Here is a 17,531-nt window from a genome sequence, read left to right as displayed (position 1 = left end):
GATTATCTGTGTATTGCATGTATCTAATTGTATACATCAGGTTTTTCAAGAGAAAAAACGTCACACTGATCATGTAGAGGGCTTCAAAACTCATGTATCAAATATGATACGTTTGGTGTTATAAGGTTAATCAGCAGATTTTGCCTTATACTTTACAATATATTCACCTCAAAGATAATAAGCTTCTAAAATAAGGTGGCTTCTTACTTTGTCCTGCATGTATGTTTTATTTTGCTGTAGAAAAGACCACTTTGTACAAATCAAATTCTTATGTTGAACATGACAAGCTGACACAAAACGTACAACAATATACAATATACACCAGACAACAACAAAAAAAAAAATGTCAGGAGGTGGACTAAGCTAATGTGTAAGATACTTCCAGATGTTTCAGCTATAAATACGTTCATTAACCTTAACTGACGCAGTAGCTTCTCATTTCTTAAACAACCATTAGTTTGATAAAGAGCATAAAGATCTGACTGTGTTTCAATGGAAAAAAGGTCATGTGGTCTGATGAGTCCAAACTGGACTCTGTTTCAGGATAAGGGTGAGAAGAGAGGCTGATGGAGTGATTACCCATCATGCCTAGTGCATACAGTACAAGCCTGTGGGGGCAGTGTAATAATAATAATAATAATAATAATAATAATAATAATAATAATAATAATAATAATAATAATAATAATAATGATAATACATTTTATTTGGTGGTACTTTTCAAGTCACCCAAGGTCACCTTACAGACAATAAAAAGCATAACATAACAACATCAAGCATAATTAAAAACAAAACATCAACCTAAAAACAGATGTAGTATACAGTGTCCAATCAAAGTGAATATGCCAGTTTGAACAGATGAGTTTTGAGTTTGGTTTTAAATGTTGTGATGGAGTCTGACTCTTATGTGTTATGATCTGGAGTTGATTCTGTTGGTCTTGTCTAGGTTAAACAATCCTACACGTCCATAAAATGAAGTCAGTTGAACCTGAATAAACTGAATGAACAGGCTTTTCTGTTCATATATTTGGCCTCCCTGATGGCATGAGCACATTTCAACATGAATCACAGGGCTCAGATTGTTAAAGAGTGGTTCGGGGAGCCGAGACATCATTTTCACACATGGATTGTCCAGAGTCCAAACCTGAACCTCATTAAGAAACTTTTGGATGTTCTGGAGAAGACTTAATGCAGCGGTCCGACTCTGCATCATCAATACAAGATGCAACTCTAATGCAACTATGGATGGGAATAAATGTTGTGGCATTTATTATGACATTGCATATGCACTGCATAACGTAAACGATACCATAAATGAATGCATCCTGCAATCAAAGTTAAAGGCAGCTCAACAAAATATGAATGTGTGACTAATCTGAAAGACATGAATATGAAACAACACCAATCTAACTCTACTCCCCCCACCACCACCACCACCACCACCATCACCACTACCTTATTCTATTTTCTTCTCCTCTCGTTATGGTCTCTGCTGGGGTTTCCATGTGAAACAAGTTGCTCAACAGATGTTCTTCTTTGTCTGCAGTCACTTGTGTGCTGCATCACTTAGTTCATTCCTTGATCTGTCATGTTATCCTCATCCACAGCCGTCTCATATTCCCAGTGTATCCCACTGTTAGACAGGCCCAGCTTTACTCCCTTTCCTTTTTTTTTTTTTTCTTTTCTCTTCACCTTTCCTTACATGTCTCTCGTCTTCTCTTTTTCTAAATCCTACCTATCCTCACCTCCATCTCTTACACCCAACCCATGCCTTCATTTAAGACCTCCTCCTCCTCCTCCCCTTCCCCATCCCCCCCACCCCCGACCCTCATCCTCTAATAACTCAGTAATAGTGGAGTTGGTCTGTAGAGCCCTAAGCTATCAGCTTTTTATGGCTCTAATTGTTTCTTCTGTGCCGTTACTTGTAAGACTGCTGTCGAGTGAATACAAATTGGCCACAGAAGGGAGAAACATTGAGCACCGATCCAAGACTAATCTCAGACATTCTCAGCGGATGTGGAGTCAAAAGAGGAAGCTAATAACATGATACTTGTGACGGTGTGGATGATCTTGAGGAGAAAAAAGAAAACAGTTGTGAAGTTCAATCATCACAGGTCATTATTACCTACGTATTCAGTTACAGCTTATGAAACTCTTCATCTCTCCCTCCATTATCAGCCGTTATCCTTCCCTTCTCTTCTTCTTCTTCCTCCTCTGCAACACTGCTTTCTCTTATTGTCACCATTTCTAATAGTATGGGATTAACATTTAATATACTCCCCTGTCAAGGATTATAGAGCAGGTGACACATTTTCATTTCAGGCTCACTTCATCAAAAAGGATGGATGCATCATGCAGTAATATTTGATCTAGGATTACTGTAAAAATAAAAATCACAAATGATATAAACAATTATGTTTGATGTAAGCAGCTTTTGATTTTTTGTGCCACAACTGGATTAAAATGATAAACCATTTTCCCACTGCTTTATCTGAACATGTGTAACCCTCATACTCTCTCTCTCTCTCTCACTTTCTCTCTTTCAAAATGTAGACCTCAAATAAAATGCAATGTGATGAACAAAAATGTCAATTCCTACGACTTAAAAGATTTTCTCAGAATAAGATTGCAAATCTACATTCTGCTTAACACAAAGACAGACAGAAGGGCTGAGTGACAACTGAGTGACAAAGCAAATTATCGCAACGTTTGCTCTGCATTTTAGGCAATAACTCTCCAGCAGTCATAGCTAATCTATGGTGTCACGCTGCATAAAAGAACCAAACAGCCTCTTGACACCATAAGTGGAGGCTTTGCTGCTAGCTATCACTGATAACCACACCACAACAAAACCACCCAAGCATCTCTTTCTGCAGGCCAAAGGCTAATTGCCTGGCCTTCAGCCTGTGTCACTGAATAGTGAAGTATGTGGATAATCATGGGATATCAAAGAGCCACAGAAATGAAAACTAACTGAGCCAGTGCAGTCAAACTGGAATACAAATATATGTTTCCTTCATCCTATACTGTTTTGATTTTTCCAGTGTTTTTTTTTTTCTTTTTCTTCAACATCCCTACCTCTCACTTTGTCTCCATGTTTTATCACTATTGAGCTGAAATAAACTGAAGTGAACTGACCAAATTTAGTATCATCTGTTATTATTTTAACAGTAACAACACCCCACGCCCAGAGTTATTTTTGTGGCAGTTCCCAAATGATTTTTCCTCTCTATTTAACCTTTCTTTAAGTGATTTATCACCATTTATCATAATATTATCCTCTGTATTTTAAGGTTTTTTTTCAGTGAAAATCATGCATTTTCCTGTATTTAATTCACTGATGTGGGCAACACGGTGGTGCAGTGGATAGCACTCGTGCCTCACAGCAAGAAGGTCCTGGGTTTGATTCCAACACCAGTCGACAGGGGGTGGGACCTTTCTGTGTGGAGTTTGCATGTTCTCCCCGTGTCTGCGTGGGTTCTCTCTGAGTACTCCGGCTTCCTCCCACCATCCAAAGACATGCACTGATAGGTTAATTGGTTAATCTAAATTTCCCATAGGTGTGAATGTGAGAGTGATTGTTGGTCTCTATATGTCAGCCCTGTGTTGATCTGGTGAAATGTCCAGGGTGTACCCCGCCTTCGCCCCTATGTAGCTGGGATAGGCTCCAAGCGACCCCCGTGACCCTAGTGAGGATAAAGCAGGTTCAGATAATGAATGAATGAATGAATAATTCACTGATCATGTCGATGTTCATAAAAGGTCATATTAAAGTTGAGAGTTATTATATCAAAAACTGAGAAAACTGAAGAAAAAGTGACTTTTTCATTAAAATCTATCATTAACTGAACATAAAACAAATGTCTCCATCCACTGTCATTGATCCAACTCCATGGGTTTTACTGGTGAATCAATGTTGTAGAAGATGATGGTGTTTCCATGTTCACTACAGAGCCTCTGAACGTCCAAAGAGGTTATATCTGATGACCATGAAAAGATGACAAACTGCATTTTACACCAGTTATTTACACTTATTAATAGGTTTAGTGGTTCAGAAGTTATTAGACAGTTTAGGTCAGTGGATGCTTTTGGTTACCAGTGGGTGTTTGGATCTTTATGGGTTAAGCATGACTAGGTCAACTGGTCAAGACTGAGATGCTGGATATTCATGTGACAATTAGATAGTGATATTTTTTTTCTTTCCCCAACCTTGGAGTACTTTTGCTCTTTTTCTGCCTTTTTACTGTTATTCCACTGTCATGATGAAAGTCTTGGAGAGACTGTTATGATCTCAAGTGAAAAGCTCAGTGGATTCATTTCATTTTGCCATAGTCTCATCTTATGCCATCTTATAGACTTGGACAAAGCAGCTTTCATTTCTCTTAGTACAACACAGTCTGCGCTGCTGACTGATCATATATGTGTGGATGGGGATGTGTGTTTCTGATCAGATAGTGACAACTGTCCCCTCACCTTTCCTCTTCACCCTGTCTCTGATACAACTATGAGCATTATCATTTGGTGGTATCCAGATGTTAGACATTAGCTTGACTGTTACTAGATTAAAAAATATATATAAATAAAAAAATAAAAAATTAACATGAAATCTTCAATGCACTGCTTTGCCAGACTAACCTTAAGAAACTACAGGTATACAGCAGTAGTTCCTTACAAAGACCTAAAACACTGAAAATACCTGAACTTGTCCCATGATGCCATCAATAAAATCCTCCATTGTGAGGTTTCTTACAATGATCCTGTTACATAACATTTTCTCATGTTTACCAAACTCTGTGATCTCTCATTTTCATTCTATCACAGTTAGAAAACCACTGCAGCAATATGTCAAAACAGTAAAATCTGAATGGTTCACTTGTGTGCATTCACACAGCTGTTGAGTCCTGATGTGTGGTTTCTAGCCATATTACAACAAAGTTATGAACAAACCGGTAAATTTTGAAGCCATGATTCACATAACACAGAAAACACCACAGTGGTTTCCAGTTCGTCATTAAATGTTTGGTTTAGTGTAATGTTATTATGACATTGAATACAAATGGGTGGTTTTGCATTTTGGAGACCCGCTTTACAGTTATTACACAGAAAATAAAACAACTGTTTCCTGGCAAATTTTATGCCGTTAAAGTTTTGGTTTAGTTTAATACTTCTATGCATTTTGCAGTCGTTATTTATGGTTATTACACTGAAACTACACAATTACACAGAAAGCTTTACAGTTCTGTTTGGAATTTGTTTGATACATTTATTTCATGTTTGGACTTTTTTCATGCTTGATTTTTAGAATTTGTCAGATTTTTTTGGCATTTGTCTCACATTTTACACTGCTCAGTAATAACATGGTAATAGTTTGGTAATACATGTAATTACCAATGCAACTGTCCCTGGAGGTAAAGATGGTAATTACCATATTGTACTGCTGAAACACCATTTAGTCAGTCTAATACTGACATGAAATTGAATAGAAACAGATATTTTTACATTTTACAGCTCTGATTCATACATATTACACAGAAAATACTGCTAGTACATCCAGATAAAGTCATAGTAGTAAACATATCATTTCTATGGTATTATTTTCAAATAAAAGGGAACATTTGGAACATAAAGGAAGATGATGTACAGAATTATGTTATGATAATTACTATTTCTACAATATTTTCACTACTTATTACAGTTGTGATTGCATGGTATATCCACATTATTATTATTACATTTTCTTGTTGTTTTGGTTTTAATGTTATATTCGAAAAATAAAATAAACAATCAATCAATCATTCCAAAAACCATGGGAAGGAATGCTTCAAGGACCCAAAAATAGTTTGTTTGAGGCGCTCTTTGGAAAAGGGATTCATACAAGGAAGAAAACTCCAATGCACTCTCTTTAAGCATTAAAATGGCTTTATGCTCATGGCATGGTCATGTGTAGACCTTAAAAAACACTTCAACACATTTAAATTTAAACCCTTCATCAGGAACTCAAAGTTTTTTGTTTGACTTCCTGATGAAGGCCTGAAGCCAAAATGTATTGAAGTGTTTTTTAAGGTCTACACATGACCATGATATGAGAATAAGGGCATTTTAATGCTTAAAGAGAGTGCCTTGGAGTTTTTTTCCCTGTTTATCTAACCAATCAATCATTATTTCATATGTTTTACTAAACCATTACACCACTATTACCATGATATCACAGAGCTGTAATATAAAGTGTTACTAAAACACTGCAGCAAAACAAGGACAACTTGCACTCAGGTACTTAGGTTTATAGGTGTGTTTATGTTGATATATCATTGTTGCAAAATCTTTTGTGAATCAGACTTTTCTTGGAGATGATTTCAATCAGGGGTGTCCAATCCTGGTCCTCGAGGGCCGGTATCCTGCATGTTTTAAATGTATCCCTCTTCCAACACACCTGATTCAGATGATAACCTTATCATCAACCTCTGCAGAAGCCTGATAATGACCATCAGGTGTGTTGGAAGAGGGAAACATCTAAAACATGAAGGATACCAGCCCTTGAGGACCAGGAGTGGACACCCCTGATTTAGACGTAGATGATGGATAGAGTCCACACTGACTGTGGACTGAAAATGCTGATTTGTAGGAAGTTACTAAATATTTTACAAGTTGCAAATCTGTTATTACCACTGTAATATTGTATTGGAGCAACAGCAACTGGGTCAGTAAACTCATAAAACTAAGCAAACTCATCAGGAAGACCCATTGAACAGTGGTGGTTTTGAGCCCCTGGGTTTAGTTGTGATGATTGCTTAACATCAAAGAGAACCTCTCACAACTCCATTATCTGATTTCAGACAGTCTTCTTCAGTGTGTATAATGCATCTCTGTAATATATGTGTTATATCTATACATTATGTGAACTGTTAATCAGAGATCCATGGGTTTTACTTATGTGTGTAGCACTTTACATTGTCCATCAAGTCCTATGCTATTACTGAGCCGCATGTAAAACACTACCTTTATGTACTTGGAAAATGCAAAACAATTACTTATCCATAAAGAAATGAAAAAATACCACTGGGAAATGACAGTCTGTTCATAGTTATAAGCTTTCTATCTACCAGGCAATGAGTAACACAAAAAAGATCACATCAAGCTTTTCTCATATTTCCTTTGACTAGATCTGAATGTGAGAGACGAATATGAAATGGGATAAAGGAGAAATAATGTGCCAGCATTTTTCCAAAAGATAAAGGGCTAATGCGTCCTTCTAAGAGATGAGAGTGTTGGAACAAAAGCCTACAAAAGCTGTATCCTCTAGTCAAAGAGCGCCTCTTTTCAATGAAAAAGCAATATAGGAGATGAGGTGTGGCAGCAGCTGAAATGCATTGCCATTAGAAACCACCTTCCTTGGCCTCAAAAAGTGGTGTGAGCCTGTGAGTGTGTGTGATCTTGTTGTTTTTCTGTCTCCGTGGGGACCTTAACCTGAATGCCCACTAAGTTGTGGGGACTCGGGTCACTATGGAGACAAAAATTGGTATTCCCCTTAGTGGAGCCTGGTTTTTGGGGTTAACACTTAGGGTTCGATTTAGAATTAGATCAGGGTTCGACGTTCATGTGGTATGGTTATAGCTAAGGTAAAGGGCTAGGGAATGTGTTATGTCAATGAATGTCCTCACTGGGATAGTGAAACAAACCTGTGCGAGTGGTTATATGCACTACGTTTACCACTTTGATCCCACTTCTTTTCCCTGTCGTGGAAAAACAAAGCAATTAGGCAGCCTAAAGCTTTCTTAAACCCTTGTTGCTTTTGTGTCAAACCTGACCATTAAACAGATTAATTTCCATTCATTGCTTTGTTTTTCCTTTGGGGTGTGACCTATAAACACACACGCACACACACACACACACACACACACACACACACACACACACACACACACACAAAACATACAAATAAAGCCAGTTGGCCTTGGGTGTGTGATTGTGTTGTCAAAATGCACCCTAAAGACTATCTGACTAATCAGTTCATTAAAGATCACACTAAAAATCCAAAGTACACCATACACATAGAGGCTGCGGAGGTCACACAGTGATACAACAAACTACAGTTTACAAAGAAAGTTTAGGTGTTTTTAAAGCACTTGGAAGGTTCACCTTGCAGGTAACAAAACAGAGAAGGAGGAAAGGAAGCAAAATCCACAATATATCCACAAAAAATGGCTTGACAGGCAGGCTGTGTGCTCTACAGTGAACAGTGAAAGGCATAAATACAGCAAAACAAAGCAATTAAGTACAGACGTGCCAGTTCTTTGGCATATGTTAAGTGAACAAAGGCTGTTCAGCGTATATATACTGTAAATGTACGCTGTATAAAATGCGTCACTGTTGTGCAACACACTTATGATAAGTAAAAACTTTTAAATGAAGTGATAATATTACACTAATTGCAGATTTTGTCGCAGTTAAAATGTTAAAGCAGCATTAGTTGCATTGTTCAAGCCTAAACCAGCAGCAAAGCTCTACAGAAATCACCTAAATATACAATTTTAATGTGAAAAGTGAAACTATGCAGTCTAGACTCATAAGAGGTGGGTAATAGTCATTTTACATTTTTATTGCCTCATAAATATTTCAAGCACAGTTCATGAATATATTGCCCTGTATTAACAGTCAGTAAAAGATCAATTAACATATCAGTCTGAAAGCCCTGTGAGATTTTTGACCAGCGGTGGTGGGGGAGTGTGATGGGGAAAAATCTTCTGTTCTTTTCTTTCAGTCATAATCTGCACTAAATGATTATGTCAAAATCTCTATTTGCTTGCCAAGCCTGAACTTTGATCAACTGGGTCACTTTGAATCTGAATTATTCAACATATTTCCAAGTAATTATAACTGTATGACAAAGGCCAAGTCATTTTAAGCTAAAAAATAATGATACATTTAATGAAGCGTAGCAGACAAAATGGTGGCAGCCATGAAAAGATGAATGAATTAAAACAAATACTCACTGGAATCAAGTTGTTAGCCATTGTTTTGTATTTGTAGATAGAAATATCTGATGAAATGGCTCAATATTTCAGTCAGAGTTTTATCCAATAAAAGTCACAACATTCTTCTGGTCAGTCTGAGGACCGTGGTTATATTTGCACCCAAAAATGTATCTGATCAATGCAAAAGAAAAACTGTGAAATATTTAATACACTTTTATGTTCTTTATAAACTATATTAAACACAATTCAGTGTAGTGAAATCATGATGCTCATGATAAATCACCTTTTTTAATGCCTATCCATTTTTATCTCCCTGATACTCTATAATGCTCTGTACACTTGTATGAAAAAAAAAAAAAACATTTATGGTATAACTCTATTTTAAACAGTGTTTCTGTGTGACATGCTCGCATATGTTTTGCCCCTCAGCATAGTTGCAGAATTGTGTTGCATAATTTTCTACGTTTGATTGCCTTTTTCCCGGCGGAAATCTGAATCCCTGTAGAACAAGAATGAAGAGGTATATTGTATAGTCCAAATCTAATGTAAATTACTGTTAAACTGTTTTAACCCTCCTGGATTATACTGCATAAGCCTCAAAAATCAATTTCTCATATGATTTTAATTGAGCCTTATCAAGAAAGGAGCCTATACATTTCTGATTGTCTAAATGAAAATACAGTTAAAAGAGCAGCCTCTTACGTATTGATTCAGATCGTTTTTCTTTATGGATCAGTTTTTTAAGCAGGACACTAATATTACTGTAAACTAGGGCAGGGCGATATGAAAAAAATCATATCACGATAATGTTTTTCATATCAGACGATATCAATATGTATCACAATATAAATCAAATCACCATTTTTGTCTAGCTTAAATGTTACTTGTGAAGACATCAGGAGAGAGAGAGAGAGAGAGAGAGAGAGAGACATTGTGGTACTTATGGAGAAGCCCCCCCCCCACTGTTATGTATTATTCCCCCTATTTTATTCATCTCCCCCAGCCCCCATCTTAAGACTTATTGACCCCCGTCATTTAAGCATCTTAAGTATCATTTTCAGTTTTTTCAGTTGTATGGTTTGCGTTTATTAGTCTTTCAGTACGCACGGACCACAGCCCCCCCCCCCCCCCCCCCCCCCCCCCATCTGTCGATCTGTGTGTACATATGAATTCAGGTCTGCAGGCGCACTGTAAAAGTTATAAAGAGGAAAAGTTGTATCACAATATGTCGTTGTTGTTTTATCGCCCAGCCCTACTCTAAACTGACAAGAGTTCAGAGTAAAAGGTTGTATGTTGAACATGAAACATAAATAAACCATGTAAGGCTGGTTTCATTCTGTATTCTACATTATAAATGACAACTTAAAAACCGTTTTGAGAATTTCTAAGAAGCAAGTGTAATGTCTAATGTCTTTATGTTTGTCTGAACACAGATGTTCATTTAGAAATGGATTTTTCTTGATGAAGTGAATTTTCTTCACCATCTCTTCACCGAGAGGCAGAATAATACACTGTATCTAGGGGGATCAAAAAAGAAGAAATGAAGAGACCATACTAAACCCAGAATTATACTCTCAAGCCAAGATTGAAAGTAAGTATAAAATAGAACTATTTTTGTCTAATTATAACCATGTTACATTTGAGCTGGTTACATCTGGAATGAGTATATCCCAATCCACTCATCAGAATGTAGTTTTCCAAAATTAAAAAGTTGAAAAACACAGAACAATTTGAACAAAGAAATAAGAATAGGAGTAAAGCTGTGGAAAATATAAGTGTTGTGTACAGTCTTAAATCAGCCTTTTCTGCATCAGCTCAAAGCACATTATGTAACATATGCATGCTCTGTGTTCACATGGACTTTAGAATAAGAGTATACTGAGCTCAGATACCGATATCTTATGATGTCCATTTCATTTGTTAGCCAAAGGTAGGTAGTGTTGCACAGTTACACACTATATACAATGATCTAGTCACACATTGGCATTAGCCTACCATATACAGATGTCTTTACATGTTACATATTATACCTGTAAAAACTGAGCATGTGAGGACAAGTCAAACCTGCATGCAAAAATTAATCGTACAAGATGCCAATAAATCCCCTCTCTCTTGTGCTTACTGATACACGCTGCTGCTACACTGTATCCTGCTGCACTTTGAACTGATTGCATCACAGTCAAACTCACAATAAAGGAAGCTCTGATGGTTTTTCTATTAGACACTACTGTGATATCCCCATGAGCTGACAATGAAAAGCAAGCTTTTCATCCCACGCGTTGCTTTTCACCTCACCTACTGTCTTTTACAAACATTCAGTAATTCCCTTTTATGATGCCACCACAAAGGCCTTTCTAAATGCTTCTTGTGGTTTCTCTGTGGTTTGGACTAAATCAGGTTTTGACATCTTCCCATTGCATAAGGATGATGATGATCATGATTGTAGCTGTGAGTCTATAATACACCAAACACTAACAACCTTGGCAAGGAGAAAGCCACCATCATCATCTTCCTGACCTTCACAGAACTAAAATGAGATACAATAGCCTTGATTCTGAGCACACACTTGCTATCAAAGCCCATGATCTATTTTGAGTGACATATCATTCATGTGGGAGTGTCAATGTGCGCATTGTGAGTGATGCAAGTACCCTGCAAGAAATGCTTCCAGACTATTGCTTTTGCTGTAGCACTAAGGAACTGCAAACAATGTTGCGTACCATTGTGATTCACTGTTTGTGTCCATAATAAGCTGAAGATAGCTCAGAGGGATGTTTTGTTAGTTTGCGGTTAAAGGTTGTTGTTTTTTTTTTTTTTTTTGGGGGGGGAGTATTTACTGAACTCAAGTATTTGATTTCTCACACACTGTTTTAGAGGTGTTCTCTTTCAACGCAGTTTTGTTTTATACGTGCAATATCTATTCCATCTGCACCAATCAACCCTATCTCTTATTAACATCAGCCACTCATTTGTTACATTAAACATTTGCAATAATATGTGCTGTATACTGGATCATAACAATATCCAGGAGCAGTGCCAGTGGCAGAAGTTTGAATGATTCAGTGGACTCAATGCCTGACTGGCCCTGGGTTATGTGGATTTACACTTAGAGTTTACGTCAGAAGTATTGAACTGTTTTCAGGGCACCGAAGAATTTCTCACAGTCAATGGAACTCATCTATTTATTTATAAGGAACCTCACTCATACTCTTTTCGTTAAAGGAGAACTTTGCAGCATTTTTACCTTAATTAAACAGTTTCAAATTAATTGCGATGTTTAAATAGCTTCTTAGGGGGAGAACGGAACCCTCCGGCTTCCCCCTAGCGCCTCTAGGGACAAACATGCCACTTGCGACTTCTCTATGCCGTCCCTGTAGCCTGGATCTCATCTCGGTAGTCCTAGATCTTGTCTCTTGCCAGAAATGTCACGGTTTACGGCATTACCACACAAACACACCCCCAGCCAGGACTTCATTTCACAGGCGTTTACCACAGCAGAACCAGCAGAGAAAAGGAAGAGGTGGCTGTTGTCAGAGGGCAGAGGAAGAAGAAAAGAGTGAGTGACCAAACCAGGAACAAGACAACAGTCTGCCTTGGTCCAGCTTTAGCAGAATGGTGAGATCTGAAAGAAAAATACTAGTGATGGGACTTTTGGCTCTTTGAAGGGAGCCGTTCAATCAGGAGTCGTTCACTGAAAAGAGCTGTTCAAAAGACTGGGTTTTTTATGTTTTTTGCATTATTTTGAAACACCAATGTTTTAATGACTAAATAGGCTACATGTGATGACTGACATTACATTTTAAAGGTGTTTAATTGGCGTGGCAGTAAATATTATCTTACTGTAAAAAAGAATAGTTAGTTCAAATGTGTGGGCTAAATACATGACATGAGAGGTGACATTAGGCAAATGCTGGAATTGGACCAAAAACATCACGGTACATTATGTTTACTAGTCTGTAGCCTAAAAATGAAGACGACAATAAAACATTTTCTTATGAAATAACATTTTTCTTTGGCTCATTACTCACAGGTGGTCACTCATTCACTCTCAAACTTTACTCCAGTTTCAACCAGTCTTCCAGCTCCGCCTCCTCCAGTATGCTCACCTCACACTTCAAACTGTTGTTTTTTGCGAACTTCTTGCCACGAGACATGCGCAGTGTACTCTTTATTTTCTGCTCGAACATTCTCCTCCTGCCCAATGCCTCCCCAGTGACGCTAAATTGACAGGCAATCAGACACTCCCTCCTTAAAAAAAAAATAAAAAAAATGAACGACTCTTTACAAAGACTCAGTTCCCATCGTTCATTTCAAAGAGCCGTTCAAAAGATTCGATTCGTTCATGAACGTCACATCACTAAAAAATAAGCATCAAAACAGATGCAGACTTGGTGTTGTTGCTGTTGTAAGTATTGCTGAGAGAAATTCTCAATACTTTATGTATTTCAGTGAATTTGTGTTCTTGATGATGCTGTTGGTTGTAACAATGTTTACTCATTTATGAACTAATTTTATGAACAATGCCTGGATGCTTGTTGGCTAGTGGAGATGTTAGCATACTCACTAATAATCATGGTTGTTTGTGTCATGTAGGTGTATGTTTGTTGAGTTTTCTAGATCACTCGTTGTCTGCCTCAGGTGTGTGATTTTATTACTAGCCGCAGAATTTTGTCAGTTGAATCTAGTTTTTGTGAGATGTCTGTCGTTCATTATATGACCTATGTCTAATCGGTTTCTTCTGAATAGCGACTGACATAACAGTTAGCCTTGATGTTGGATCTTAGCTGGTGTTGTGTGATACTTGTCTCTTATACTGGTGAAGGTCTAGAATCTAGGCTAGATGTTTGTTGTTGTTATAAATGTTAGCCCTGGGTTGATAGCGTGCTAATCGCTAATGGCAGTGACAGGTGGGAGGTGCCGATGTTTGTTAACCTGTTAGCTCTTAAGCTGTTCGGCTAGCGCAAACTTTGTGAAGTGAAAACAAATGTCAGAAATTTCAGTTCAGAGTTTCTTCAGTTTTTGTCTTCTCGTTGCAGGCTTCAGTGAAAATGCACATGGTCAAAGGGGGAGGGTTAATAATGGGTTTTACAACAGTGAATATGTACTTCGAAACTGCAGGGGGAGCTCCATGGAGAAAAATACTATAAAAACAGCAAAGAAGAACTAAAACGGTAAAATCTTACACAGTTCCACTTTAAAAGAAAAAGCTTTAGTTAGCATCATCTTCCTTCTCATCAGACAACTTTGTTTCTCCTTTAAGCCCTTTCAACATTTTTGAAATTCACAAACTCATTTTTAGTATTTTTTCTCCATACGGTTGTAAATTAGCCTCTCATTTTTTGACCTCTTATAAACTGAGGACTTTGATTGATTCAGGTATGCTCTCACTTACATAATAATTCACCTTGAAGAATTAAATACTTCAATAAGGAAACAAACCTTTATCATTACCAACCAGTGGTGCATAGTGTGTGTGCACTTTGGATACACATGATGAAGGATATTTGATAATTTCAGTGTTTGAGAATTTTAAGTGAGACTAGTAGAAGTTGTGAGAGAGAAAGTTGTTTTTATGGAGGATACAGAATCATCATATCTTTGTTTATTGTTTCAGAGGGTGAAATTTTCTATACATTGGACCACATATCACATTCAGTAAATCCTTACCTGAAAAGATTTCTGTTGAAAAGCTCATCTGCTCTTACTTTTTCAGTGTAATCCCTTGACATTGTGCTAATGCATGAAAAAAAAAAAGACAAAAAAATTCTTAATAACTCTTAATAATTTTCATCAGCATCGAATTGACAATAATAAAAGGTAATAATACAGAGAATAATGAATACCTTCCTGCCTTTTGTCTTTTACTGTTGATCACTCTCGCAAATAATAACAATCAAGATGTTTTGTAAGAGATGTCAAGAGTTGTTGTAAGAGAAATTTCACCAAGTTTGGAGCCAAATTCCACAGTTTGAAAAAAGGGATGTAATTTGATAAGTACATTACAGAAAGGGATTATCAGCTTAGACACAACAGATGGCTGATAATTCACTTTGATAACAGTATCACAAGTGACACAAACTAAGATGCTTTATTTTAATTACACAGAAATCAGTGATGTTGAAAGGATAAGCCAGTGGAAACCGAAGTCTTAATGTTAAACTGCTGCGATGGTGAACAATGATTAAATATAATAAGACCGCACATACAGTATCTTATGAGAATAATTACTTCAGTCACAATAAATGCACCTCATGGAACTTATGCAATGATAATGAATTAATTTATCTTTTTTTTTGAACCACAGAGTTTACTGTTTCAGTGCCTCTCTATAATTTATCTCTCAGGTTTAAACTACAGCCACTTACAGAGATGTCTCAACACAGACGCTCACCCCTGTTGTTTTGGAAAAGGTTCACCCGTGGCTTCGCAAGCCAACACACCTGCCCACCCCCTCCGAGAAGCAAGGGTCATGGCTCCATCTCCAAGCTTCTCTCTAATCTCCCAGTAATACAGCTTGAGTCATGATAAAACAGCTCTGATGGAGGCAAATCCTGTTATCCTGGAAGTGGTAGTAGAGGGGGAGGTGGCCTTTGTTATAGGTGGTGGATGAGTTCAGCAAAAGAGCCTATGTGTGGGTTTTAGGATTAAATACTCCAACACTAAAGAGGGACAAATTGTCCTGTTGTCTTTCTCTCCTCCTTTTTTTCCCACACACAGAGCAACCTGGCTACGTATAATTCACTAAAACTGTCTTCATGGAGTCACTTGTTAAAATTTAGCTCCCCTCTGACAACAAAGTGCAAGTTTCCTAAGTGTAAATCATTGCATTTGCAGGTTGATACTCATTTTAAATCAATTTACATCCTACTCATATTAATGCTGACCTCACATCTACAGGTAAAACTTACAAAAATGGAGATTCTTCAAAAAAAGTTTTTCAACATTGAGATTTTTGTGGTGGTTTACTCTGGTTTATGTTGAAGCAAAGAGATTAGAAGATGATGCGTCATACCTCAATTCACACTTGTCAGTGGTTGCTCTGTAATGAACATGCACCTTAAACATCAGATAAAGGTAAATAAATGAATGTATGACCTGCTGTAGATCGAGGTCAGCACAGATACCTTTGGGAGACAGACCAGTCCAGGCATTTATCAGTGTTGTGGCAAAATCTACAATTTATTATTATTATTTTTTTTAAAAATCTACTTCAACAATCTGAACCAAGACTTAATGTAACTTAAGTTCATATTTTGTTTTTTCTCAGTGTCACAGCAGATTAAAGCCTCTGCACCTGATATGTATTATCCATGGTGTCCAGGGTTTCTAGTGAACCAGACACAGTTATAGTTTTTGTGTTGTATTGTGGACATTCCTATTGAAAAATCAGACAATCATAAGACTCATATATAGATCTATATGGGACACTAAAAGGGTTGATATCCATATCTATTTATATGACATTTATAATATACTGTTGCCCATACAGTTGGAATATTTTTGTTTTCAGACACATTCTTATTTTTATTCCTATTTATACACATCATTCAGGTGTAATAATGACATAATGCACCCCAGTTCCATTTTACCTATTAAGAATAATGCCATATATACACATAGCTGGGTATTGGAAAAAGTGATAGTTATATTCTCATATGTTTTTGTCTTTATTCCACACAAGAACTTTGGTTGAGGTTAGAGAAAAATTATTATTTCTGAAAACTCCAGCCAAAATGGAGATCTTTGAAAATCCTGCTTTTGTACTGGCATTTGTATAGGGGGAAACAAGTTTTAGGGTCCCGAATGTCACAGTATTGACAAAAAATGCATCAATGTCATGTGTACGACCTTTATTTATTGTAACCCTAACCCTGTGACAGAACTGACAGACAGACTAAAAGGTGTATTTATGCGAGTTTGTGTAGATGAAATCTTGTCTGAAAATGATCTGGTGTGTATGATATATTATTGAAAACGGAAAACAAATATCAGTTTCTATTAATACCCAGCTACATATACATGGCTTAAATCATGTTGTCACAATTATAAGAAGAAGTACAAATGTTTCATTCCCACTTCCAACAGTGTGTTTTCAGGATTTTTTCTTGCTGTCATACAGTTCTTTCTCACTGGGAACTGGAGACCTGAAAAACTCTCAAATCTACCAGATTGTCCCAGCAAAAACATGTATTCAGCAGCCTCTGTCATTGTGTCAAAATGATACTATAATACGTCATTGCAGATTCAAATCGACAAACGAACAAATTAACAAATTGAGGCTGCAGATGTACAAAGCTAAATTGCTACCCCAGTGGGAGTCCTGCAGTTCCACATACAATAACATAACAGCTTCAGTTCGACCCATCGGACAAAGGACAAGGTTTTGCAGACCCTGATTGAACGACAGCTCAACTGTTTACCTTTAATAAGAGGTGTTAAAATGGACTTTTTATTAAAACATTTAATGACATTTAAAGACTTTGAGATGTTAAAACAGAAAGGGGAGCATCAAGTTATTTTCTCCCACAAAGTACAGATTTTTATATATTTTTTTCCACA

The sequence above is a fragment of the Sphaeramia orbicularis genome, chromosome 3 (genome assembly GCF_902148855.1).
Source record: "Sphaeramia orbicularis chromosome 3, fSphaOr1.1, whole genome shotgun sequence".
NCBI lineage: Eukaryota > Metazoa > Chordata > Actinopteri > Kurtiformes > Apogonidae > Sphaeramia > Sphaeramia orbicularis.
Note: the sequence above shows the minus strand (reverse complement) of the source record.